A 25,946-nucleotide genomic window follows, 5' to 3' on the forward strand; every position below is an offset into this window, starting at 1 on the left:
TTGCTAATAACGCTCTGTGAAAAATCTCATTAATTCAGTCTGGCTCTTCAGATCAGCCGCTAAATCCTTGTATTGTCACTCATCCCCTGGCCTTTTCAGGATTTCCATAGCCTAACTAGCAGTATCTCCATGGAAACCAAGCCGTCCTGCTTTGCACATCCTGGAACTTTTTGTTCCTGACAAAGCTTGACAAATCACATGCAGCATAGAGAGTTTAACACAGCGAACTAAATCCTGACCCTCATTTAGAAATGATAAACCCAAGCAGGCCAGCTTTATTATAAATGATTTCCTTACAAGATACTTAACCAAGCCGGTGAAACGTCGAACCAGACAAGTTTCAAGAACAAGGTGCTGGGGTGGGTGGGGTGGGGGGGGAGGGGGGGGAGAAAAGAAAAGGGAAATAAATAAATAAATAGGTAAATAAGAACCTCAGGTGTGTTTGGCTGTGGGCCCTGCAAACTCGTTTTCTGAATAATTGACTAAAATTGAAATCCACCAGAGGTGAAGACATCGGGAAGGTCACTGCTTCTGCAAAGGTCTTCTTCTTCCAATCCGGGTCAGAAAGTGAACTACTGAGTTCACTCCCTCATTTTCCTTGATCCATGCAGAGGATGGGAAACCACGGGTTGCCATGCTGGAGATGCCCTTCTGGCTGTGGGCTGGCCAGCGAGCTAGTGCACATGATTCCAAGGACAGTGATGGCATCACTGGCTTGAAGGTCAGCCTGGCCTTGCTGCGGGGAGAGGCTGAATTTGCTCTCAAAAGCAGTGAAAGGCGTTCTTCTCCTCTTTATCCTCCTTGTATTGATGGGAACTCCACACAGGTGCCCTGTTCCTAGAGAAGGGGACACCAGAAGGTGGGTGGTGCACACCTGGGCCAGGGCAGCCACAAGTAGACAAGGACCATGCAGAGGACAGGTGCCAGATCTTGCCTTCGGACTTCTCCTGTTCTCAGACCCAGTGTCACAGGCCTGATGAAGCATGCCTCATGTCCTACAAACTTGTCCCTCCACAGCATCACCGGGCTCAAGAGAGGCACAGCTGCACACTTTGGGGGAGAAAGCCCTGTGGCCTCCTCATATGTCAATGATGAGGCTTCCTGGGGGTGGATAGAGATCACCAGGTTGTGGAAGAACTCAGAGGCGGGGAGACACAGGAGGCTGAGGGCACCATCTCCTGCCTCCCCCTTATTATCCCTGTGAAACCACTGGCCAGCGACAGTGAGGCAACGTATTGTCAATTCTTCAAATGTCATCTTTTCCTGATCCCTCAGATGGGCTTTGATCCCTCGGATGGGCTTTGAGCCCCTTTCCAGGGGAGCAGGTGCACAGTGTGATAAGGCTGGTCCTGGCCACAAGTATTCTTTCTTGTCCATACTTGACTGGACCTACTGACATTCAAGCCCATCCCAGATCCTCTCCCATCTTTCGCTTAGGTAGTCCCCCTTGGTCCCCAGCACATGCCATCAGCCCTGGGGCTCTCTCTCCTCTCTGCTCCGTAACTGCTTGGTGATGCTCCTTCCTTGGCAATCCTCCAGCATGACCCCCTACATGAGGGCACCTCTGGCACCCATACATATAAGACACCCTTTAATTTCATGTGCCACTCCAAATATAATTTCTTTTTTTAATATTTATTTTTCAGTTTTCGGTGGATACAACATCTTTATTTTATTTTTATGTGGTGTCTGAGGATCGAACTCAGCGCCCCGCGCATGCCAGGCAAGCGCGTTACTGCTTGAGCCACATCCCCAGCCCCCAAGTATAATTTCCCTGGCTATACCGAAGTGATCCTTGAAGACCTCACAAGAGGGACTTGCTCTTCCATTTATGACACAGGGGTGTCACAGGAGAAGGTGAGGGAGCTGGAGAGGGGAGCCTCCGCCTTGGCTGGGACCTTAACTCCACTTGGAATCCCACTAGAGAGATTTTCAGAGGTCTGAGACAATGTCTTCCTTTAAATTCTTGGTGTTGAGATGGGCAATGTCCTAGAGAGGCCATTGTGCCCAGAGTATTGGCAGTGCTTTGGCTATATAAATGAGACAGCCCTCGACTTGCCTCTGTGTTGGCAGCCATGCTGAGCCCCCATACCCAAGAACTCACCAGCACAGTGCTTTGGGGTGTGTATAACAATGGCCAGGACACATTGCCCACAGTCCATAAATATTTACTGATTAACTGAATTGGCACCTGTAAGATTCTACAGTTCCCTCTGATTCTTCAAAGCCAATGAAACTTGGTCTCCTTTCAATATTCAGTGAATGCTACTGTGCTCTTTGCCTTTGAAAGTTGGGAATCCATACAATAATAATAATAGTAGTAGTAGTAGTAGTAGCAGTAGTTATCAAAGTATCAAGTTCTCCCTGGGCAACACCAGGCATTCTCTGGAGTGTTTATTATATACTATATTAACTCCTTTAATCCTCATAACTATCATCTGGAGAAGATAGATTATCATGCTGCTATTATTATTTTCATTTTATCAATGAAAACTGTGAGAACACAGAGAGATTAACACATTTGCTCAAGTTCAGAGAGCTGGGCTGTGAACCAATGAGAACCCTGGAGATTACTCACTTAACTACTGCCCTTTGCTGCTTCTTGCTGTACTCCCCGTGCCAAGGGCCTGCAGCCAGAATATTCAGTTAGTTATAAGAGCTGGCAATAACTGAATGTCTGCTCTGGGCCACGCATCGCTCTAGCTTTCTGAGCATCATCCCATTTGCCCTTCCCTGTGGGTAATCATTTGTTATTCTTAGCATCATTATTGGGAAACTGAGGCACAGAGTGGTTAAGTAACTCACTGAAAGTCATTTAACTGAAACAATGACAACCAGATTCAAACCCACGCAGAATGGTTCCAGAAACTTCCATCATTCCAGAAAAGATGAAGAATAGGAGAATTAGCATCGCATGAAACCATTATTGCAGGCATTTTCTCCCTGGAAGCCCACACACAGCCCAGCAGACAAGCCTGGTGTTATCTCTTTGCTTAGAAGATTTTGCTTAGAAGATTCCTTTCCAGACTTCTTTTTTTTTTAAAGGGTCTAAGACAAGTTGAGGCCCAGAGTGAGCTAGTGGGAAGGGCCACTCTTTTCCTGAGTCCTGGGAGACCTTCCCTGAGCAGGCAGAACCTCTTGTCCCCTCTCAGAATGGCTCAGAACGGCTGCGCACACACAGGGCTTCAGAACTCAGCTCGGTCCCGCTCTGGCTGCAGCCTCCACAAGACCAGACAGTGCTATTGAACAGAGGGACAGTGCCAAGGCTTAGGACCTAAAATTAGACCTGCCAGCTGTGTTTTGGTTTTTCAGGCACGTGCCTGTCTGCTCCATGCTTGAGCATGTTGAAATATACATGAAACCTGCCCTCTGAAGTACAGGCGAGGGACGGGATGCTCGCACTTTTTCTTTTATTTATTGTTTCTCTGCTGAGGACCTAACTTCTTCCATAAGGACCTTTCTTCCCTTCTCTGTTTCCCCTCTGACCGCTGCCTCCAAAGAACACATTGACATTCCTACCCAAGAAACCCAGGCGTTCTCCCCGGAGACTGAGCATGGAGCATAGAATTCCTCCTCTGTCCAGGCTCTCTGCTGCATGGATGGGCCCTCTTCTGGAACATCCATCCTGCTGGACTTAGCAAAAGGGACCTGGGCTGAGCCCACGGTGGTCCAAGAGCTGGTTCGTGGCTTAGGACTGGTACATGGCAGTGGCCGTGGCCGTAGCCAAGGGGATAGATGTGGAGTTCACATTCCACCTGGGGACAAGCCAGGTGCTACGGATAGTCTAAGGTGGGCTGTCCAAGGCTGCAGGCAGAGTACAAGCATGGAGGACCAAACCAACTGGCCAGCAACAGAGAACGGGCAGGATGGAGCTGAGATTAGCAGGTGCTGCTTAGAAATAGTCCCACAAATATTTGATCCAAGAGGAAAAAAAAAATAAAGAGAACTTTCTACAGCAACAGTATCCAGCAGAACTTGCTATGATGATGGGCATGTTCTACAGCTGTATGAACCAGAGGGGTAGCCTCTGGTTACATGCGGGAATTAAGCACTTGGAATGTGGCTGAATTTTAATTTAATGCTTTTACATTGAAATGGCCACATGGTTAGCGGCTACCATATGGGATGGTGCCTCAGGAAGAGGAAGGAGCTGAGCCAGTGTGTGCCTGAAGCACTGTGGACTGGAGCAAATGCCCGAGCAACTTCAGGTTTCCCACCAGCTCCGTCTCCCCTGCAGAATGCCCCAAATCATCGAGCCCGCGGCTGCCTTTCCAGTATCTTTCATGGGCCTTCCCAGGAGGATGTGGCCATTTTCACAGTGAAAGAACCCCTCCTTCAGCGCCTGAGTTCAGTTTCACCCATTAAGTGTAAGTAAGTCCATTTCCTTGATGGGGGTCCTCTGTTTCAGAGGAGCCCTTCCTGCCTGAGGGTCATCCTGTCCTTGAGGCAGCATGCTCATTCCTCTTTGGTGCTGCCCACTTCTCAAACCCATCACCGCCACATCAGAGTCTGTCATCTCCCATCTGGACCACCGAAGCCTTCTGACTCACTCCTACGATCCTGGTCATCTGTAATCCCACACCCACACAGCAGCCTGAGTGATCTTTTACTCATTCAGGAGCTCCCCCCTCTGTGATCCGATTAATTCATGCCTCATGATCCCATCTCGTACTGTTCCCCCCTGCCACCTCTCCTCAGTCCCTTGCTATTTAGTCACCCTCGCTCCCCTATCAGCCCCCTGAGACGAGAGCTCTTGTCTATTGTGTTCATGACGGGGATATAACACCTGGCATCTAGAAGGTGCCCGATGACTATCTGTTGAATAAGTGAAGGAGGGCTAGGTTGGCACCCCTGGGCCATGATGGGTGCACACCATTGCCAAGGTTTTGCTAGTGCTAATACCCCTTCTGTATTAGCTTTCTGTGTCACACCGACAAGAACAACTTAGAGGAGGAAAAGTTTATTCTGACTCACCGTTTCGGAGATCCAGTCTGTGGTTGGTCTGCTCCACAGAACACTGTGACAGAAGGGTGTAGCCGAGGAGAGCAGACAGGACCTGACAACTCAGAGAGAGCTTGAGTGCCTGGAGCCAAGGATAATGTAGCCCCCCGGGTACACCCCCAGTGACCCACTTCCTCCAGCAGTTCCTATGATTACTACCCATGAATCCATTCAAATTATTAACTCGTCAAACGGCTTAATCCACTGGTTAAATTAAGGCTCTCATGATCTAATCTTTTCCCCTCTGAACATCCCGGCATTTTTTCACACATGACCTTTTGGGGGACGGCTCATATCCAAGTCATCACGCCTTCCAGGTATTCAGCATGCTTAAAAGATGTTTTCACATTGATCCTAACATGAAAATAAAGAATGTGTGTCTTCGTGTCTGTACCATAAACTAGGAAAGGGACCTTAAATCTGAAGCCTATGACTCCCTCCACCACCATGTATTTTCCCAGCCTTAACTAAGCATGACCCTGTGCCATTTTGGAACTGAAGTCTTGGTAGATAAAATAGAATTCAGAGTTTGGACACTAAAACCTTAAGGGAAATTTTTTGAATTTCCACAATTGTTACCCTTATACAATTTTTTTTAACTAAAATAGAATACGGTATAATAAACTAATAGGCTACTAGTGACATTGATAATCCCTTAAACGGAAATATGGTCTAGACACCATTTTTGCTTAGAATTTCTCTCACTCCTGACCCTTCAGGAAGTTTCTGACCCACATTTTCAATGATGCTAAGACCATAAAGTGATTCCCTTGTCCTGTGTCTTTTCAAACACATTGTGCCTTTCTGACCTCATGTCTAGCGGCTTTGGGTTCCAACAAGTCAGTTCCTATCTCTTGGACCTCACTGTGGTTGTGTGCTTGCTCTAGGTGGCCACATCTTTGAGAAGCCTTTCATTAATTAAAATGCATGACACCACAAAGGATTCCCCAACCGCTTCTTGGGACATGGAGCTATACCCCTTCAACTGCCCCCATCAGAATCCGACAGCTGGTCATGGTGGAGGATGACAGAACACTCCACCATACTTTGCAGCCACTTGACCCCTGGGTGTCCCTCCATCCAGTGCACCTCAGGGTCTCACTAAAGAACCTTCTTAACTGCCCTGAGTTTCTCTCAGCTCCCTCACTGACCCTCAAGGTAGTATTATGGCTAAATTGTATCCCTCCTAAAATTTATACAGTGAAGACCTAGCCTCCAATACTTCAGAATATGACTGAACTTGGAGCTCGGTTATTTAAAGAGGTAATTAAGGTAGAATTTGGTTATAGGAGTGGGCCCTAATGCAATGTGACGGTGTTCTAATGAGGAGAGGTTAGGACACAGATGTGTGCAGAAGGACAGACGGGTGAGAACACAGGGAGAAGATGCCCATCTACAAGCTAAAAGGAGAGGACACCAGAGGAACCAGCCCTCATGACACCTTGGTCTCGGACTTCCCATGCTCCATTGCTGTGGAAAAGGGACTTCTGTTGCTTAAGTCACCCAGAGCCAGAGAAAACTAATACAACTAATTGCAAGTCTCGCTCTGCTTGCCCCTCCTCTCCATCTACCTGCGTTTGCTTCTCCTCGTACCAGTTCCTTCTGATCAATTTTATCAGGGACAACCAGACATTGTGAATAATCAAAGTAAAATTTATGAGTATAAAAAATGTACACAGGAAAAAGAATTTTTACTTATTAGAATTTCCCATAAGGGGGATTTGCTGCTGGGAGCAGGGAACAGCCAATTTAAGAGACCCTATAGGTATATCCAGACTACTTTCTCTATGTATTGGGCCAAGTTCCAGGGTAAGCTTAAAATGAGATCAGAATTATCCTGTGGAATAACCTAATGGGAAAATAGACTATGGAAATCTTTTTGAGTGTTACATTGTCTTAAGTGAAAGAATGCTTATGAGGAGCCAGTTCTGTGGGCAGAGCCATCTTGGGTAGCAGTTCCTCAAGGAGATCATGAAAAAAGGAAAGTGCTAAGTGTATGAACAACAGTTCTTTTTAAAAAAAGAGTGTAATCAAATAGTTTGGGTCATGTAGGGTGAAAGTAAACAGGAAAATAAGGTCACTGAGAGAAGCCACATGCAGGTACCATCCTGACCGTGCAGGATGCCCCACCTGCCACTCAAGACAGTTTGCCTTCAGATTCAAAGTCCGGATTACTGTAAAGCTCAGGTACAGTTTGGAGGAGATTTTGAAGCTCAAGATTTAGTTCTTTGGGAAAAACTTGTTAAGAAACATACTGGTATAGTTTCAGCTTGCATTTGGTTTTGTGTGTGTGTGTGTGTGTGTGTGTTGTTTATTGAGGGGGAAATGGATTTTATTTTACAGTTCAATCAAAATTAATGGGTGATGAGGATAATAATTTGAGCATATTAAACCCATATATTTTCATCTTCCACACCTCATTCCTCAAGCCGCACTGCAGCTCCTCCATCAACCATGGAGTCTGGCAGGCTCACACGAGGTCTCTTCTCCCATAAAGAGAAGCTACTGCTGCCTGTGGCTACCAGGTGGGGAAGGTGACTGCCCAAAGAGAGAAGGTGGTACGTGGGACAGAAAAGAGGTTCCGAAAGCTGTGGGTAGCTGGGCTTTTCTCCTGGTGGAGTGTAAGAAGGAGAAAGTCAGGGGCCCAAAGCAAGGGGTCAGAGATGTGTGTCATGACCGCCCCCCCCAGCAACCTGGAGCTGATGGGAAGCACAAAGCAGAAGGGTCTGGTTCCATGCTTCCCCCCCCAACCCCCGTGTGGAACTCGGCAGGACACTGCCACATGGCAACGTGAAATTGGTAAGAAAAAGTGTGGGTGTGAAGGTCGTAGCAATCCCAACATTCCCTTAGCATCCAGGCCTTGTGGACGTGTCCAGAAGATCCCCCTGAGCTGGGGAACAAGACAGGTAGCTAAAGAGGGCTCTGATGCTGCCAGGAAGGTTGCTGTAGCCCCACCAAAGTGACCAGTAGCCCGTGAAGGCCACAGTGGAGAACCTCAGGGCCAGTGATTGACCAGAACCTTCGACGGATGAGAAGGAGAGGTCTGAAGAGCAGGCAGGAGCTAAAAAAGGGCTGTTGACTCTGCCCAAGCCAAGAGAAGAGAATGTAAGCACCCCTGACCAGGGCCTCGTCATGGGAACCACCCAGAGACCAGACCCAGCCAGGACCCATTCGTTCCTATTTAGTTAGTTTCTGATTCCTGCAACCAGAAGACCTGACAAGAACAATTCGAGGAGGAAAAGTTTATTCTGGAACTCACCGTTTCAGAGGTCTTAGTCCAGAGACTGCCGGGTCCATTCCTTGGGGCCTGAGGACAGGCAGAACATCATGGCGGAAGAGTGTGGCAGGGGAAAGCAGCTTTGGACATGGCCACCAAGAACCAGAGAGGGACACTACGCTCGGCTCAGAAAACACATGCCCAAAGGCACGTCCTCAAAGACCCACCTCCTCCAGCCACACCCTACCCACCTTCAGTTCCACTCAGTTGATCCCATCAGGAGAGTAAGTCTCTGATTGGGTTCAAGGTCTCATTTCACCTCAAAATCTTCTTGCATTTTCTCACACATGAACTTTTGGGGGGGACACCTCACATCTAAACTATAACACTCACCAAAGAGACTGGAATATTCCAAGGGTACTGAACAGAAATAGATCTCCCCTTCTTCACCACCAACATCACTCAAGCTTCTGGCCCTGTACGTCAGACATTATGGAAGAAAGACGTGGAGAGGTGATGTAGCAGCTCTGATCATGTAGTAGTTGTCTAAATCACCCCAACATTGAATGGCTGAAAACAACGAAAAGCATTTAACATCTTGCACAGTTTCTACAGGTCAGGAACTCAAGCGTAGCTGATGGCTCTTGCATGGGCTGTCTGGTGGGGCTGGAGTCAAGATGCCACCAGGTGGCGGGGGGCTTGACTGGCCCTGGAGGATCTGCCACGAACGTGGCTTCCTCACTTATTTCCGAGGCCAGACCTGGTTGTTGACAGGGAACCTCAGTTCCCTGGGCTGCGTAAGTGTCTTCAAGACACGGCAGCTGGCTTCCTCCTGGGAGAGGGGTCCAAAAGATCATGGAGGAAGGAGTGACACTTTAAGTGGCTTAGTCCCAGAAATCCCACACTGTGAATTCTGCCATGCTCCAGTGTCACAGGAAACAACCCTGACGTAATGTGGAAGGGGACCACACACGGGCACAGAAACTGGGAGGTGAGGATCGTTGGGTGCCATCTTGAGGTCTGGGCTACCACAGGGAAAAAAATTTATTTTTGAATTGACTGAAAAATATCAGGTAAAGCAACTGATTTAATCAGAAGAATCTGGAAAGTTCCTGCATGGGCCTGAGGTTCTTACAAAGAGACAGTTACACCTGAACCAGCAAACTTTCCATTTTTTCTAAACCATCTATATTGATGGGGCTTGAGAAGCAAATTGAACTGTTATTCGGAAAGAAAAGAACCTAATTAAAATATCATGTTTTGCCCAGTGCTGAGTTGTGACTATTTAAGCAAACCTACAGCCAATGTTTAAGTTTCATATTTGACAAATGAGTATCACAATCCCTTGGTGTCTATAGGGGATTAGTTCCAGGACCAAAATCTGCTACATGCTCAAGACCCTGAAATAAAATGCTGTCATGTTTGCATATAACCTCCACAATTCCCCTGTATACTTTAAGTCATCTCTAGATTACTTGCAATACCTAATAGAGTATAAATGCCATGTAGATTGTTGCTAAGCTGAACATTCAGGGTGTGATGTCAAGAAAAGAAATCAGCACATGTTCAGTATAGATGCATGTTTTTTTTTTCAAATATTTTCCACCCTCGGTGGTTAAATCTGTGGATAACAACCCACAAATATGGAGGGTCCACTCTATAGTTCTCTGTTTCATATCTATTAGGCTTAGCTCTTGATTACTTTTCATAAAAACAGGTAAAGTACCTGATCTTTCCTTTATGGAATTTATACTATGAATAAGGAGAGAGAAAAAGCAACAAGAAGGGGTCGTTTCTCTGAGGCAAGTCCTCAGAGCAGTGCACCTTCTGGTCACAGGTGAGTGGCATCAGGTGAGGCCTGGAGCAGGTTCACAGCATCAAGCCCTGGGAAGGAACCCCCTGCTCCTCTCCCTGCCTCCTCACTTCCCACCGGGGTCCCACTGCTCACTAGGGAAAGCTGGCTATGAAAGGGGAACCCCAAACCACCTCCTTAAATGCATCTTGGAGGACAGTCTTACCCCGTGGCTTCTGAAGGATCGAGAAATCTCCATAGGACTCGGCTTGGGAATGCCTTTTCCTGAAACGAGATTCTAATAACATAGCAGAGCTCTGATTTGCAAGATGATTGACACCTTTGCTATTAATTGGAGACGAGGATGGGAAGGGGGAGTTAGGGAACAGAGAGACATTTCCCTGCCATTGCTGGAAGAGTTCATGCTGTGCGTTTGGGGAAACAAACAGCCCAGTGTGTTCAGAACTTTGGGTCTGAAGGAGACGGGGAGGTGGGTGCCAAGTGGGGCGGGTCACAGGCTCTGTCCTGTGAAGTCTCAGCTCAGTGCACTTCGAAGAGCAATCCCTAAATACCTATTATTTTAAAACTTGCAGCTTTGCACCCAGACACCCAGAGGCCCCCACCATATGTACATGTTATGGATTTGTCAATCATGGTACTCCACAGTGTCTGGCACACCCATGCAGACGCTCAATAAATAGTGTTCAGGGCTGGGCATGTGGCTCAGGGGTAGAGTGCTGTGCTCGCCTAGCATGCGTGAGGCCCTGGGTTCCATCCCCAGCCCTGCCTAAATAAATAAATAGGGTTCAGCAGTGATGAAAAGAAATTATGCATCTCTTTTTAAAAAATAGCTTTATCATTGCTATACCAAAGGGAGAGCAGAGCAGGCCAGCAGGCAGAAGTGAGACCTAAAAATAAATTTTTTAATTTAGCACTCATTTGCCTTCTAGTTCTATCTAATTAATAAGCACCGTGTTTCTGGGCTTTGGAGAAGTTTGTCCCCCTCCTTTCATGGGCTTCTTCTTTTTCTTATAAATAACTCTCATAGGCCTGAGGGTTCATATCACAAGATACAAGGATCATTGATTTGGAGAAATTTCCAGACAAACATCCAAAAGAAAGGTGGAGGACCCAGAGTTCCTTAGCCTGCAGCTGACTTTCCCGAGGGACTGGGATGTGGCCTTGCACTTTAGACACTGTATTTAGGAGCCCTTTGTTCCCCAAGTTGGCAACTATGAGCTTTCTGCTTTGCTACTAGATAGAAAACCTGCCTCAGTTTCCTTATCTATGGAGCAGATATAATTTGACAATCGTATAGTGCTATAAAAAAAAAAATCTAATAAAAGATATCTGAAGTGCCCACCCTGGCACACTTTACGAAAAGTGCAACCTCCATCTCTGGCGTAATCTGTGTTATGAAGGAAATGCTATTTGCCTCACAAAGTTATGAGGATTCAAGGCAAAACATATAAAAGCCTCGGATATAGTATCTGATGTATAAAAGATTTAATAGGATGAGCTTGAGAAATTTACTACTATTATCAGTCTCCACCTCTGTAATTCAGAAAGGAAAGGAAATAAATACCTCCCTGTTCTCATCTCTGGGCTGGGTCCTTCCCTGGCCCTCACCCATCTCTGTGAATCTCTGATATCTTCCGTTCTGGACTTTCTTGTTCCCCAGGAAACGTTAGCAGTTTTTCGAGGACTGGGTCTAAATAATCTAGCCTCCTGCTTGGCAGGTCCAGGCTGAGCTAGGGGGTCCATCTGGGTGGAATAGGCAGACAGGACCGACCCTAAAGAGGATGGAGAACAGGAGCAGAAGGGGAGGGCCCCAGCCAGGCCTAGGGTGGCAGACAACACCTGGGAGGTGCTGAGACACCACGTGGCTCCTGCTGGAATGTCAGCAGAGAGAAGTGGCCTTCGTGCACCGCGTCCCGGGATGCCTGGGTCAAGGTCTCTGTGGCTGCACCATGTTCCCAATGGATGTGAAGCACAGCATCGGAGGATGGAGAAATGATGATGATGACCCTTGTGGACAGAGAACCTAGACTGTGTGCTTCCTTCCTTCCCCTCCCTGCCCAGGGCTACCCCATCCCAGGACCCTGACACCGCAAGAACAAATCCCCCAGCGGCCTGAAAACTTCCGTCAGAGAATCAGTCTCTCACAACGGAAGGACTTGGATGGTTCTTGGTGCAGGGGTGAGTGGCATGATTTTTCCAACAGCTCATCTGTCATCGGGTTGGTGACAGTCTCCCCACCGAGTCCCCAAGTCCCCGTGCTGGTTCTGTTCCCAGAGCCTCTCAGGCACAGCATGTTTCCTGGGGTCAGATTTCACACTCCTCCTCTCCCCACTTGCTGAAGTCCTCCTCCTCCTCAAACCTCTCTGTTCCACGGGGCTGATGCATATTTCAGCAAGACAGTGCTGGGAAACCCTCCAGCGCACGGCCTTATCTGTACATCAACCTTTTGAAATGATTACTCCGGGTCCAGGTCTGTGTTGCTTGTGCCAAATCCTAGGAAAGAGAAAAACCGAGAGCAAGAGGGGGAGGAAAATGTGAGGCCTCGGCGGACATCGGATGGAGCTCCCACGCGGCTCGCTCGTGCTTTTGTGCAGAATACCCGAGGTCCTGGTTTGGTTCTGCACTTCCAGAATGCTCCTCTTCATATCTCTTCTGTTTTCCAAAAAATCAAAGCCAAGAACCATCGTGAAGAACAACAGAGATTGCCATGGAGCTGGGCAGTTTATCAGGAAGCACGAGGAAGTTTCCATCCGTGCACACAGAGCAAAAGCCCTGGAGCAGAAGTAGGTGCTGATTTCTACAGAAAGGTGGGGCCGCCTCGGAGCTCCCAGGGCTGGGGAAGCATTTAGAGATTGTTTTGAAGCTTCTGCGGGCTCGGGTTATTAGATTTGTCTGCAGCTTGTTGAAAAGTATTTATTAGAGGCCTCCTTGATCCTTCTTCTGTCTGATCTGTCATAACTTTTATGACATAGAAATAACCAAAATGAAGAAGCAGAGACAACTTGGAGATTATTTGCCAGTTCTCCCAAGACTGCTGGCCATTTGTACGAGGAGCATGCCAGATAATTTATGAAAACAGAAATAGTCTGTGGGAGTGAAATAGAGCCCTGTGCTCTGTGCGGCAGTCATAATGAACAAAATAAATTCCATCGTTATGCAGATGTTCCGCGGGGACTGTCAGCGTGTCGAGGAAAATTTACTCCCTGTCGCGGATGCTCAAGACAAACAATTCCACGGGATGAAAAACAACACGGGAGGAGAGAGTAGGGCCTGGCTCTCTGTCTTCTCCAGGAAGTTTGCCTCTGCTCCAAGCTGTGCACGTCCACCGCGGTAGGGTCCCAAGAGCCACCCCCTTTTTCTTTCTGCAACAATAGACGAGGAAACTTATTTTTTTATTCTGGTATTTTCACTAGAGACTTTCTTTTTTTGGAACCCTGGCAACCAAGGGAAAAGTGTCCATTTGGGTTGGTTTGAGTGACAGGGTCTATGTGGCTGCAAGAAAAACTAAAATAAAATATTGGCTATTTTGTGAAAAACAGGTTATTCCATTCCCCCCAGTCCGTGTGACTGTAAGGAACCCCGGGAGTGATTCCTCAGTGTCTACGGTGATATGTGGCCACCGGCCTCTGCCAGCTACAGCAAGCACTGCCAAAAGTCTCAGATTCCTGACATGTCCCCGAGGAGCAATCTCCCTTCACCTCGGTGTCTGGTTTTGCTAAAATTTAGAAACTGCTGTGGTTGTTCATTGATGCCAAAGAGTCGTATATGCGGGTCTCCCAGCTATCTCCCATTACTTGTCTTGGCCGTGGTCCTCTCTGTATGCAGTCCCAGGGGTCATTTTGCCATAAACCATATCTCATTTTATTTATTTTGTTTGTTTTATTTTACTTACTTTATTTTATTTATTGAGGTGGGGGTATTTCCTCACCAGGAATGGCTTTCCCACTGGATGGCTCTGTTATGGCTGCCAACTTGTTCTGCTGTGGAAACATTTTATGGATCAGAAGTTTGTGTGCAAGGGCCATTCAGCCCTGTGGATTTCCCCATCGCAATTCCACCAGCCAGGTCCCCCCCACCATCTGGAACACACCTGACTTGTTCCCCAAATAGTGTGTGTTGGCACCTTTCCTTAGCCCTTTTTAATTAATTTATTTTTTAAAAAATAAACTCCATTGAAAAGAACTGAATATAAATTCCACTACGGAACATTCCGGAAGACCGGAAGCAGAAGGTGGCTGCCTATTCCTTTTCTGAATTTTCAGGAACTCATACCAAGCAGTATGGAGACACAGCCAACCTATCATTGCTCAAAGTATGTGATTTATACCACAACCCTCACCAACATATTATCCAACTCATATTTGTTAAGAGGGCAAGTAAAATGCCTTCCTACGTCTCCTAAAACAGAATCGCACAGGCAACGAGTCTGCCGTGGGCCTGCGCTCATATCCTTCCTTTGTAGAAGCCAAAAATCTCCAACCCAGGAGCTCCATTTAGCTAGGGCTCCTCTCGCCGCTTCTGCATAAATTTACTATAAAATCATAAAGCAAAACATAAAAGGAGAGCGGCAACAGTAAAGTAGCTATGCCACAAACTCAACAACGATTATATATTCTATCTAGGGCACACTTAACTCTCTAATTGCTAATTGTGATTTAAATGAAAACATGTGTTTCTTGTTAAATTCATCAACTCCATTTCTAACTGCTGCAGAGCAGGAGAACTGTGGTGAAGGCTGAGAGCCCACCCCGGGGGGTCTTGTCACCCACAGGGCTCTGGCAGTCACCAGGGTGTCCTCGGAAGCTAACAGCCCTGGCTGGCTGTGTCGCCTTCCAAACCTCATGACTCTGGCAGGAGGGGTGTCGCCCACGTGTCCAACGGTTAAGACCCTGGGAAGTTCAGCCAGGTCTGGCCTGTGTGGAAACCCGTCGCTGGCCTGCTGAAGACACTCTGCGGACTTCTAACAATCCTGAACACTAGAGCAACCTCCCCACAAAGGGGCTCGCTCCCTGCCGGTCTCACGAATGCCATCCACCTCCAACAGGCACAGGAGAGGCGTTAAATGAGGGCCAGGCTTGAAAAGTTTGTGTGTAGTGACACATAAGGTCTTCATGCCACTGTCTGGCACTCGGTGGGCACTTGACGAACACCAGTCTCCTCTTCTCACCTGATAAGCCCAAACTAGATCTTAAGAATTGAAAGAAAAGTTCAAAGGCGCCTTCATTCCGCTTTGCAGGAAAAAAAAAAAAGTCTTCAATTGTGAAAGTGGGGGAGAGAAGGTAGTTTCTCAGGGCAGTGGTGTATTTACAACTGGATATGAGGATTAGAATGAATCAGATTCATTTTCATTGGTTTTGATGGAGCTAACAAGATTTATAAAGAGCTTATCAATCACGGGGAAAAACACTTGTCAAGTGTTTGGGAGTCTACTGGTCTGGACTCTTGATAGATAGAGGACCAACAGGAGAAAGAGAAAGAGGGAGAGGGAGAGATCATGGGGAATTGGCTCACCGGGTCATGGACGCTGGATAGACAGGAAAGAAACCAGTGTCCCAGCTCAAAGGCAGGAAAAGAGAGCAACCCCTCCCCCACCGAGCCCCCTCATTCTTCACGGCCTTCGATGGATTGGACGAGGTCCACCCATCTCAGGGAGGGCAATCACCTGCGGTACTCCAGCCACCATTTCAAATGTGAATCCCATCCAGAAATACCCATACATACAACCCAGGATGAAGTCACCCTGTGCGGTAGTCAAGTTGACACATGAAATTAACCATCTCAAAGTCTCAGATGATCTTATACTTAAAGCTATGGTAAATGATGGCTTTGGAGTTGGGCAGATCTATACCGAATTATGGATTCTTGGCTTACTAGCTCTGGGTCTCTGGAAAGACAGATGACCCCACTGAGATTCATTCACCTCAGTGGCCCAATGTAGGCCATATTAACTGTCACTTGCTCAGTTCAAGATGTGACCAATATGCCCTAATCCATTCATCCATCGGAGAACATAATGCTAGAGTTCCCAGTCCCTGTTCCTGTGGGGCCTAGGAATAGGGTCTCTTTGCTCCACTGTGAATATGATAGAAGGAGCCAGTGGCCAAGGACAGGGTTGCTGGAGGGCTGTTCCAGTGGGCCGAATCCTCCATTCTAGCCAGTTCTCGCTCCTGTGTTCCCATGGTCCTGTTCACCTGCTGGGCTGCATGCAGGCCCTGGAGTCCAGGGGTGGGAGCTGCCTGGACATGCACTGGTTTAGACTCAGGGCACGAAAGCCTTCTTTTCCCTCGATTCCCTCCTGGGTCTGAAAATTCTCCTTTGAATCTATTATGAGCTGAAATGTATTTCCCCAAAATTCATGTTGAAGCCTTGACACAAGCACCTCAGAATAGGACTCTTGATCCCATTCTTCAGAATGGGGCCTATTAAGAGGTGATGAAGGTAAAGTAAGGCCCTTAGGGCAGATCCTAATCCAACATGCCTGGTGTTCTTCTAAGAAGAGAAATACAAAGAATACTAGGACACAGAGAACTGGCCACATGGGACATGGGGAAAAGATGCCATCTATAAACCAAGGGGAGAGGCCTCTGGAGAAACCAACCTTGGTCCTGGACCTCCAGGTTCTAAGACAGTGAGACAATATGATAGTTTGTTATGGTGGCCTGAGAAAATCCATATAGGATTCTTAAAACACTAAAGGTCTATTTGTACCCCCTTCCGTAGATAATTGGGGGCTGCCTGTGGGCGGCTCCTCACGACAGTGGTGATAACTTTTCGGAACAGCAAAGACCACAATGTCCATCACCTCACTACCCTGAGCAGATGGGACAGCACAGATCCACTGTGAGCTCAGCATCACCACCTGCAAAGCTCATGTCTCACGGCGGGTCACGGAGCAGGCAGTCCACACACCCTTGTCCTCTTCTCAGGAAGAACCCACACTTATTTTATTACTCTCCACCATCTCCTTAGCTCCCTCCCCGGGGCTGATGGAAATGGCCTTGTTTTCTTTCTTGAAATTTCTTTTGGGGACTCGACCGCACAGAATTGGATTTGTCATTTATCTTGGTGTTTGAAATGCTCTGATCTTTGGCCTATGCAAGGTCTTAATTTTTTTTTAAAGAGTAGATAGCCATAAATTAAATAAACTCCCTCGTACAACATAAGAACAAAACACTAAGGGTAATTCACGCTTAGCTACGTCCACCTCTCCCAACCCAGCCTTCTGCCTTGCACACCAGAGGCACATGCTGTGGTAAAGCTTGTGTTGATCATTACTTTAAGTGTGCCCACCCACAGTGAAGAGGCCTTGGCTTTACTCAGTCCCCCACTGAAATGTTGCTCTTCCCCTAAAACACGCTCACAGACAAACTCAGAACTAATGTTTAATCAGGAATCTGGGCAGCCAGGGGCCCAGGCAAGTCACACATAATGTTAACTATCACCTTTATTTAAAAACAAAACAAACAAATAAAAAACGCACGATTTCATTCTACTCATCTGTATTCCTAGAAAGTATATTGTTTATTCTACTTTGTGTCCATTTTCAATTTGTCAACATGAACTTATTGACCATATTCTCCACTTCTCATCTTAAACCCTACATTATCTCATTACTTTCATTTCTCACTCACGATATCAGGACTTCTGCCTTCTCTTTTTCCTGCGCTCTTCCTTGTCAGAGACTTATCTGTTTTGTTCTTTTAAAGAACCAACTTTAGTTAGGCTTTAGTGCTTATCTCTAAGGAGTTATGTTTCTATTTCACTGGTTCATGCTCTATACTATCATTCTTCTATTATCTTTCGGTTTGTCCTTTAGGGTTTTATTTTCCCCTAACTTTTTGAGCTGGAAACCTGGGACATTAATCTTCTTACAGAAGCACTTAATGCTATGATTTTACTTTGGTTCCACATTCACTGCTTCTCATAGGTTTTAGTCTTATTCTCATCACTATGAAATATTAATTCTTAAAAAAAATTCATTATGATTTCTTTTTTAACTCATATATTACTTGGAACTTTTCTCTAAAAAGGAGATTTTTTTTAGTGTATTTTTTCACTAATAAATCTTATTTCACTGTTTTCCTCTGTCTCCCTATTTCTCAAAGACTGATCTTGAGGGAATGTCTTAGATCACTTTGTGCCGCTCTAAAAAAAAAAATGCCTGAGACAGGGTAATTTATGAACACAGAGATATTTCCTACAGTTCTGGAGTCTGGAAGTCCAAGGTCGAGGTGTCCACACCTGCATTCTCTTGCTGCATCATCCCATGACTGAAGGCAGAGGGCAAGAGCACATGCAGGAAACACAGAAGAAAAGGAGACTCACCCTTTTATCAGGGACCCTTGCCTGCAATAACTAACCCTTCCCCATGATAACACATTCCTTGGCTCAGGAAGGCAGAGCCCCAGGACCTCACCACCTCCTAATTGCTCCTGCTCTCAACACGGTTGCATGGAGGATTCGATTTCTAACACAAGCTTTGGGGAGACATCCAAACCGTAGCCTCTCGTGCCAAGTTACTTGTTAGAAGGAATTGGAGCTCCCCTTTGCCTTCCTTCCTACTTCCCCAGAAAAAATGCTCTTCCTGTCCAGCCCTGTCTGTGCCCATCCTGCCCGTGTCCCTAAACACAAGCCTCTACCTCAGTGCTCTTCTGCCTCAGCCCAGTGGACATATTTTTCTGCCTTCCAAACACTAACTATTTTTCTGTGTTGTTGATCTCACACCCTTGTCTCTCCTTCTGGATTTTCCTTTTCAATTATTTAATCATCTCTACTCTGTTTCCACCTTCTAAAACAGAACATAGCCTCCATGAGGAGGTGGACATTTCCAACATATTTACCTCTAGCTCCCTAAAACCCAGAAATGCGCCTGGTGCATGGTAGACACTCAAAGCTTATCTTACATGAATGAGTTAACCTATCTGTGGACCCATATCGAATAACATCTCATCAAACTTCACTGTTGCCTTGATTTAAAGCCTAAATTTTCCATTTCTGTCTGCGCAACCTACAGCAAATTACGTAACCTTTCTGTGTAGCAGTTCTTAAAAAGTGTAGTCTTGTATCCCCTGCAGGTCCCCAGTCAGGGGATCCACAGTATCAAAGCCATTTTCATCATGATGCTAAGATGTTATTTACCACTTACACTCTCATTCTTCCATATCTACGGTGGAATTTTCCAGAGCCTATGTGGTGTGTGATGACATGGTCTGTCTGGGAGCAAACGAAATGTACACTTGTGCATTCTTGCTTTCTAGGATTTCCTCAGGCAGTGGGTTGTAAGTGTGCAGCTTCCAGAGAATGACTGAGTTTATTCCTATTGCTTTTATGCTCTTTCTAGTGATCTTTCACTCCACCTGCTGTAATCCTTGCAGCCTCATAGCTCTTTAGTAAACAGTTATTGTAAAATCCCACAGTTTTCTTTGAACTTATATGAAAACAAAATAAGGCGTGCACATGTACCCTGCTGTCTTGATTGCAATAATATTTTTAAAGTCTCTTGTTGTAGATTGAATTATGTCCCCCTCAAAAATTACATTAAACCCTTAGAACCCGGTTCCCGTGATGATGGCCATCTTCAGAAATAGGGCCTTTGCAGGTGTAATTAAGTCAAAATGCAGCCACACTGGTTGAGAGTGCGTCTGTCACTTATGAGAGAAAGGAGAGAGAGAGATTTGTACAGATGATAACAGAGACAGAGAGGTGCCCAGAGAAGAAGGGGACTTGACATTGGAGACAGAAACTGCATCAATGTACTCCAGGCTCCAGACTGTCAAGGACAGCTGTCAATCACCAGAAGCTGGGAAAGGATCACACAATGGATTCCATCTCAGACCTCTGGAGGGCTTGCAGCCTGGCCAGCACTTCAATTTTGGACTCACAGCCTCCAGAACTGGGGAAGAATAAATTTCTGTTGCTTTAGGGCATATTTGTCATAGCAGCTCTAGGAAACTAATATTAACACACAGTAAATATCCATACATACTACTGACTTCATAAAAGACCTATGGAGTCCTCAAGAGTTTTTAACAGTGCATAAAGTGTTCTGAGATGAAAAAGTTAGAGAACTGATGATATGTAAAGTTTTAACTGCTTATTTTTTTATACAAATTCTCTCAAAATTAGAAATTAAAAAAAATCCAAATTCTTCTTCTGATATTCTTTCTCCTGTTCAATTGACCATATACTTATTGCATGTCCAAACATATTCTGGGCAAAACATCAAGGATACAGCAAAGGACAATACATATTCACCAGCCCTCAAAAATTACTAGTTTGCTGGGGAGACACAGGCAGGTGAATTGCAGAATCAATGTGGCATGACATGGCTTCTGCTTGATGCCCCTGTTTCCTAACTGCCTCAGACTTGGCAAACACCCCTCCGTCTCCCGGGAATGACCTGTCCTCCCCGATTCCACCCTATGGATTCCTCATCCTTGAAGACACACTTAGAAGCCACCGCTTGGTGGAGGGCTGCCAGACTCCTCAGGGAGATGCCCTGAACGTGACTTCACTTGGCACATGAACCATACTGACTCGATTGTCTGTGTGTGTGTTCTCCACCAGACTGCAAGCTTGGCAAGAGCAGCCTCCATCAATAGTCCAGAGTGCTGAATCCGCGCTCCGTCGTCATTGAGATGAACAAACGCGGGATGAGTAAATAATTGGGTAAAACTGTATCAGGAGAGAGACACGTTCTTTCCCCTGCTTGTTCCAACAATTAACTAGAATTGGAACTGAGAAAGTTTAAGGCAGATGATGCTGCTTGAGGGTGAAATTCAAAATTACTACCTTTGTCAGTTTAAGAAGGAAAACCTTCCCCAGAACATTCTAGAATGAGTGGAGTGCTGAAACAGCAATTTACAGTCTCACAGTGCTGGAGGCTGAAAGTCCAAGATCACGGTGTGGGCAGGGTTGGATCCTTTTTAGGGCGATAATGGGAAGGACAGGGTCCACATTTTCCCCTCAGCTTAGACATGGCCACCCCTCCCTGCATTTCCCCACCTCGTCTGCCCTAATGAACTAATTTTTATTCAATTATCTCTGTAAAGATGGTCTCTGAATAAAATCATACTCTGAAGTACTGGAGTTTAGGACTTACTCTTGTCAGGTTTCCACCAGTATGACCAAAAGACCTGACAAGAACAACGGGCCCAGAGGAGGAAAAGTCTCTTTGGGTCTTAGGGTTTCAGAGATCTAAGTTTGTAGATGGCCAGCTCCATTGCCCTGGGCCCCCGGGAGGCAGAACATCATGATAAAATGATGTGGAGAAGGAAAGCAACTCAGGACTTGATAACAGGGAGCAGAGAGAGAGGTCCCCACCAGGGACTATGTACCCGAAAGCCATGTCCCAGTGATCCACTCCTCCAGCCACACCCTGCTTGCTGACAGCTATCACCCAGTTAATCCCTACGGCGGATTCATGCACTGATGAGGTTGAGGCTCTCATAACCTGATCATTTCACACATGAGCCTTTGCAGGGTATCCTGTATCTAAACCATAAGAAAACTCAGACATATCAGAGAGGAAGAATTCAAGACCCACACTCTTTTAAAGGACAGAGACTTTAAAGCAGCCAAGATAAACTTTAACAAACATGCCTAAAATGTGGAACAGTGGAAAATCTCTGCAAACAAATAGATGTTGAAAGGAATTGAATGGAAACTTGTTCAGAATGGAAAACTAGATAACCGAAATAAAACATTCTGTGTATAAAAAAAGCCAGTAGAAGAGACGGGGTAGAGGAAAGAATCAGGGAAATGGAAGATAGAACAATGGAAATTACCTAATCCGAACCACAATTAAAGAGAAAATTAAAAAAAAAAATGGATACAAAACTGAAAACGAAAAGCAAAGAACAGAAAACAACCTCAGAGACTCAGGAACATAAAATAATTCAGATGACAGAAAGGTTCTTGTCACCCACCAGGGAAGCCAGAATGAAGGGCTAAAGTATTTTTTAAGTGCTAAAATAAAAGAGGCACAACCCAGAATCCTATGGCTAACAAAAGTTTTCTTTAGGAATGAAGGAGAAATCAATACATTTTCTAATGGAGGAAACAAAAACATTTTTCCCCAAAAAAACTCACCTTAAAATAATGTATAAAATAAGTTATCTAAACAGGAAAGAAATGTAACCAGGCCAAACCACCTTGGACAGAAAAACTGTGGACCAAAATGAGTCATTTCTCCTTATAACTTGTTTACCTCGTGTATTTTGTCACAGTGATGGAATTTGAACTAACACAGTGGTTAGAGAATCATATAAAAATTATAAGACTCTGGTGTGGTTCTATATATATATGTAGAAGTGATAGTTTAGATAATTATATCATAAATGGGGAAGTAAATGGGACACAAAGGGAGATAAGTTTTCTTTATTTCACCCAAACTGGTAAAACGATGCCAGTGAACTGCAGTAGTTAGGTATAAAATGTAACCCTGGAGTAACGACTACAAAATGCTATTCAGGGAGGTACATTCAAAAACACCAAAGACAAAACAGAACTCCAAAAAGCTTGCCCAGCATGTATGAGGCCTTGGGTTCGATCCTCAACACCGCATAAAAATAAATAAATAAAATAAAGGTATTGTATGTGATTCTGCAATCTGTATATGGGGTAAAAATGGGAGTTCATAACCCACTTGAATCAAAGTGTGAAATATTATATATCAAGAACTATGTAATGTTTTGAACAAACAACAATAAAAAATTTTAAAAAAAGAACATGAAGATGTATGAATTGCCAAGATCACTGTAATGTCATGTGTAGCAAAAAAAATAAAATAAAATAAAATAAAAAATAAAGGTATTGTGTCCAACTACAACTAAAAAAATCAATATTAAAAAAATATAAATAAATAAATAAAAGAATTAAAATTGGTTGCCTCAGGGTTCTTATGGGATTCAGTCATACTGAGGGTAGGTGAAACAGACACACATATATTTCTTTTCTTTACATGCTTTGCAGTGCTAGTTGACCTGTAAATTCTGTATAGATATATATTACTTCCATAAAAATTTAAATTATGATACTAGATTGTTTAGATATGTTTTGGATATTCTTTTGTTTTCTCTATGAACTATCTTAGCTTTACCAACCAGTTAGCTCTGCCTGACCACACCTCAAGGTGTTGAGAACTACAAAGGCCCACGGTATTGACATTTCTTCAAATATGAAGAAATGGATAAAAGATTTTAATTAAACATTCAAGTGAGGCCATGAAACAGTGAATGAGAACAATTCACAGCTCTCTCCACATCCTGTTTCTCATCTGTCTAACTGAGTAATAGGGAGCTTATATAGCTAGGGGTATTTTTGTAGACCAAAAGGTGAGAGATTTAGGCTTGTTTGTTTTTAAACAAGCGAGTTTATAAACCCCAAAGCTTTTTATGCAAATCCAATTAGGTAGTTCAAATGGTCCAGATTGATAGAAACCATGGTTTGAAAATAAAATGGTTAGCAGGCTCCAAGAAAGTTGATGTTCTTACAATCACAAGGAGTATAGTCCCTCTCACTCCCAGGTTTTGACAGTGTCCACCCAAGGAAGGCCAAGGACTAGAACTTGGACAAGCCCTCTCCTCACTGCTTCTGTAGGTGTCCAGTTCTGTTGTCTGGTGCTCTTGTTAAGTACTTTTATTCAAAAGGCCTATCTAGAGAATTCTCTTGACTTGAAGGTGAGCCATGGTTAGAGACCTGGGGCTTTTGACTCTTTCACGGATGCTCAGAGTGAGCATCAGAAAGACCTTCCAAACATACTCCTTTCCTAACCAGGGTGAGGCATCCCAGGCTGCACACGAGGCCAGCTGCACAGGGTGGGGAATCCGGTTCCCATGTATGATCACGAGGGGCTTCTCCTGAAACAATTGGTAAGGCTTTCAAGATGGCGACAGCAAATCATGAAACCTAGCACAGGCACTGTGTGGTGTGACCTGACAAGCTGCCCAGGTACACAGTTTGATGAAAACATTGTCTGGATTGGGGCAAAGGCCCACATTTTCCATTTGCTCAATAGAAATTCATATCTTGTTCGCCCCCCTAGAGATAAGATCTCCACTGATCTAAAACCTAAGCATGATCTCTTTTTTCTCTCAAATGGTCCTGGTGATGGGCTGTGGTCAGGGAAGAAGTGAACTCAGAGCAGACACCATGCATCTGCACCGGTAGCTGTCTGCATTCCTAGAGATGAGAGGTTTTAGCTGCTCCTGGCTTTATCAGCTGGTGATATCAGTACTTCCATCCCTCCCCTCCCCTCCTGTGGACCCAGAAAGTGCTTCTGAGAGCAATGAACACCTCTTAGCAAAGACTCTGTACCCCCAAATAAACAGCACACTTGCAAAGAAGCAGAAACTTTGCTCCTTTTAAGAAAGTGACTTGGCAGCTTTTATACATAACATGGAGAAAATTAAGAGTTTCTGCATATACATGATATATTCCCTACCGAGTATTTTGGTGGTATTTTGACAGCTGTGGATTGTATTACCCTCTCTTAGAGAAGTTTCTAGCTCTAAACAACATGGAACATCCATGTTATGTGCACACTTTTCATCTGTGTTTATACCAAATGCTGCTTAAGCTGTGGAACAGAGATCATCACTTTGAAAAATAGGTATTTTTCTCTGAAATACTCTATAACAGCCTCTCTTTGAGTTCTTCCAATTGGCTTATATTTGAAAATGGAGACGTCATTTTAAAGATAGATCAAGGGCTGGTAGGGTGGTGCACACCTGCAATCCCAGCAGCTTAGAAAGCTGGACAGGAAGATCACGAGTTCAAAGTCAGCCTCAGCAATGTAAAGCGAGCCCCAAAGCAACTTATTGAGACCGTATCTCAATAATAAATAAAAAGGGCTGGGGATGTGGCTCAGTAGTTAAGCACCCATGAGTTCAGGTACAATCCCTAGTACCTCCCCAAACAAGATAGATCAAGGCAAGTAAAAAACAAAAAATTAGCTACTTGTCAAAGCTGAGGATTAGATGGACTCTCAGATGAAGTCTATCAGACCTTTAAAAAACGAATCCCAATTCTTCTCAAACCATTTTGTGAAATTAGAAAGTGGTGGAAAGCTTCCAAATCCATTCTATGAATCCAGTATCACTCTCATACCAAAACCAGAACCAGATAAGGACACATCCAGGAAAGAAAACTACAGACCAATATCCCTGATGAGAACTTAGGTAAGAAAATCCTTAATAAAATATTAGCAAATTGTACTCAACAACATATTAAGATGATTATACATCTGGATCAAGCTGATTTTATTCTAGGAATGGAAAGATTGTTTAACATATGTAAGTCACTAAATGTAACATGTCATACCAATAGAATTAAGGACCAAAATTATTTAGTCATCTCAATATATTCAGAGAAAGTCTTTAACAAAATTCATCCTCTGTTCATGATAAAAACACTGAAGAAACGAGGAATAGAAGGTCCCTACCTCAACATCATAAAGGTTATATGGTGACTCAAGTCAACGTCATAGTGAATGGGGGGAGGACTGAAGCATTTTCCTTAATATCACGAACAAGACTAGGATGCTCACTTTCACCTCTCCTATTCTGTACAGTCCTAGAAATGCTAGCCAGAGCAATTAGGAGAAAAGGACATAAAAAAGGTAAAAATAGGAAAGGAAGTAAAATTATCACTGTTTTCAAATTATATGATCCTTACTTAGAAGATCCAAAAAGCCCCACAAAAAAAAGCACTGCTAGAGTTAATAAACAAATTCAGCAAAATAGCCTGTTACAAAGTCAGCACATAAACATCAGTAGCTTTCCTATACACCTATGATGAATCTACTAAGAAATCAGGAAAACCATCCTATTCACAATAGTCTCAAACAAAACAAAACCCCACACCTAGAAATAAATAAATGTCACTGAGGAGGTTAAAGACCTCTACAATAAAACT

The sequence above is a fragment of the Marmota monax genome, unplaced genomic scaffold, assembly GCF_021218885.2.
Source record: "Marmota monax isolate L192 unplaced genomic scaffold, Marmota_monax_Labrador192_F-V1.1 WCK01_AAM20220418_F8-fsc00029, whole genome shotgun sequence".
NCBI classification, from domain to species: domain Eukaryota; kingdom Metazoa; phylum Chordata; class Mammalia; order Rodentia; family Sciuridae; genus Marmota; species Marmota monax.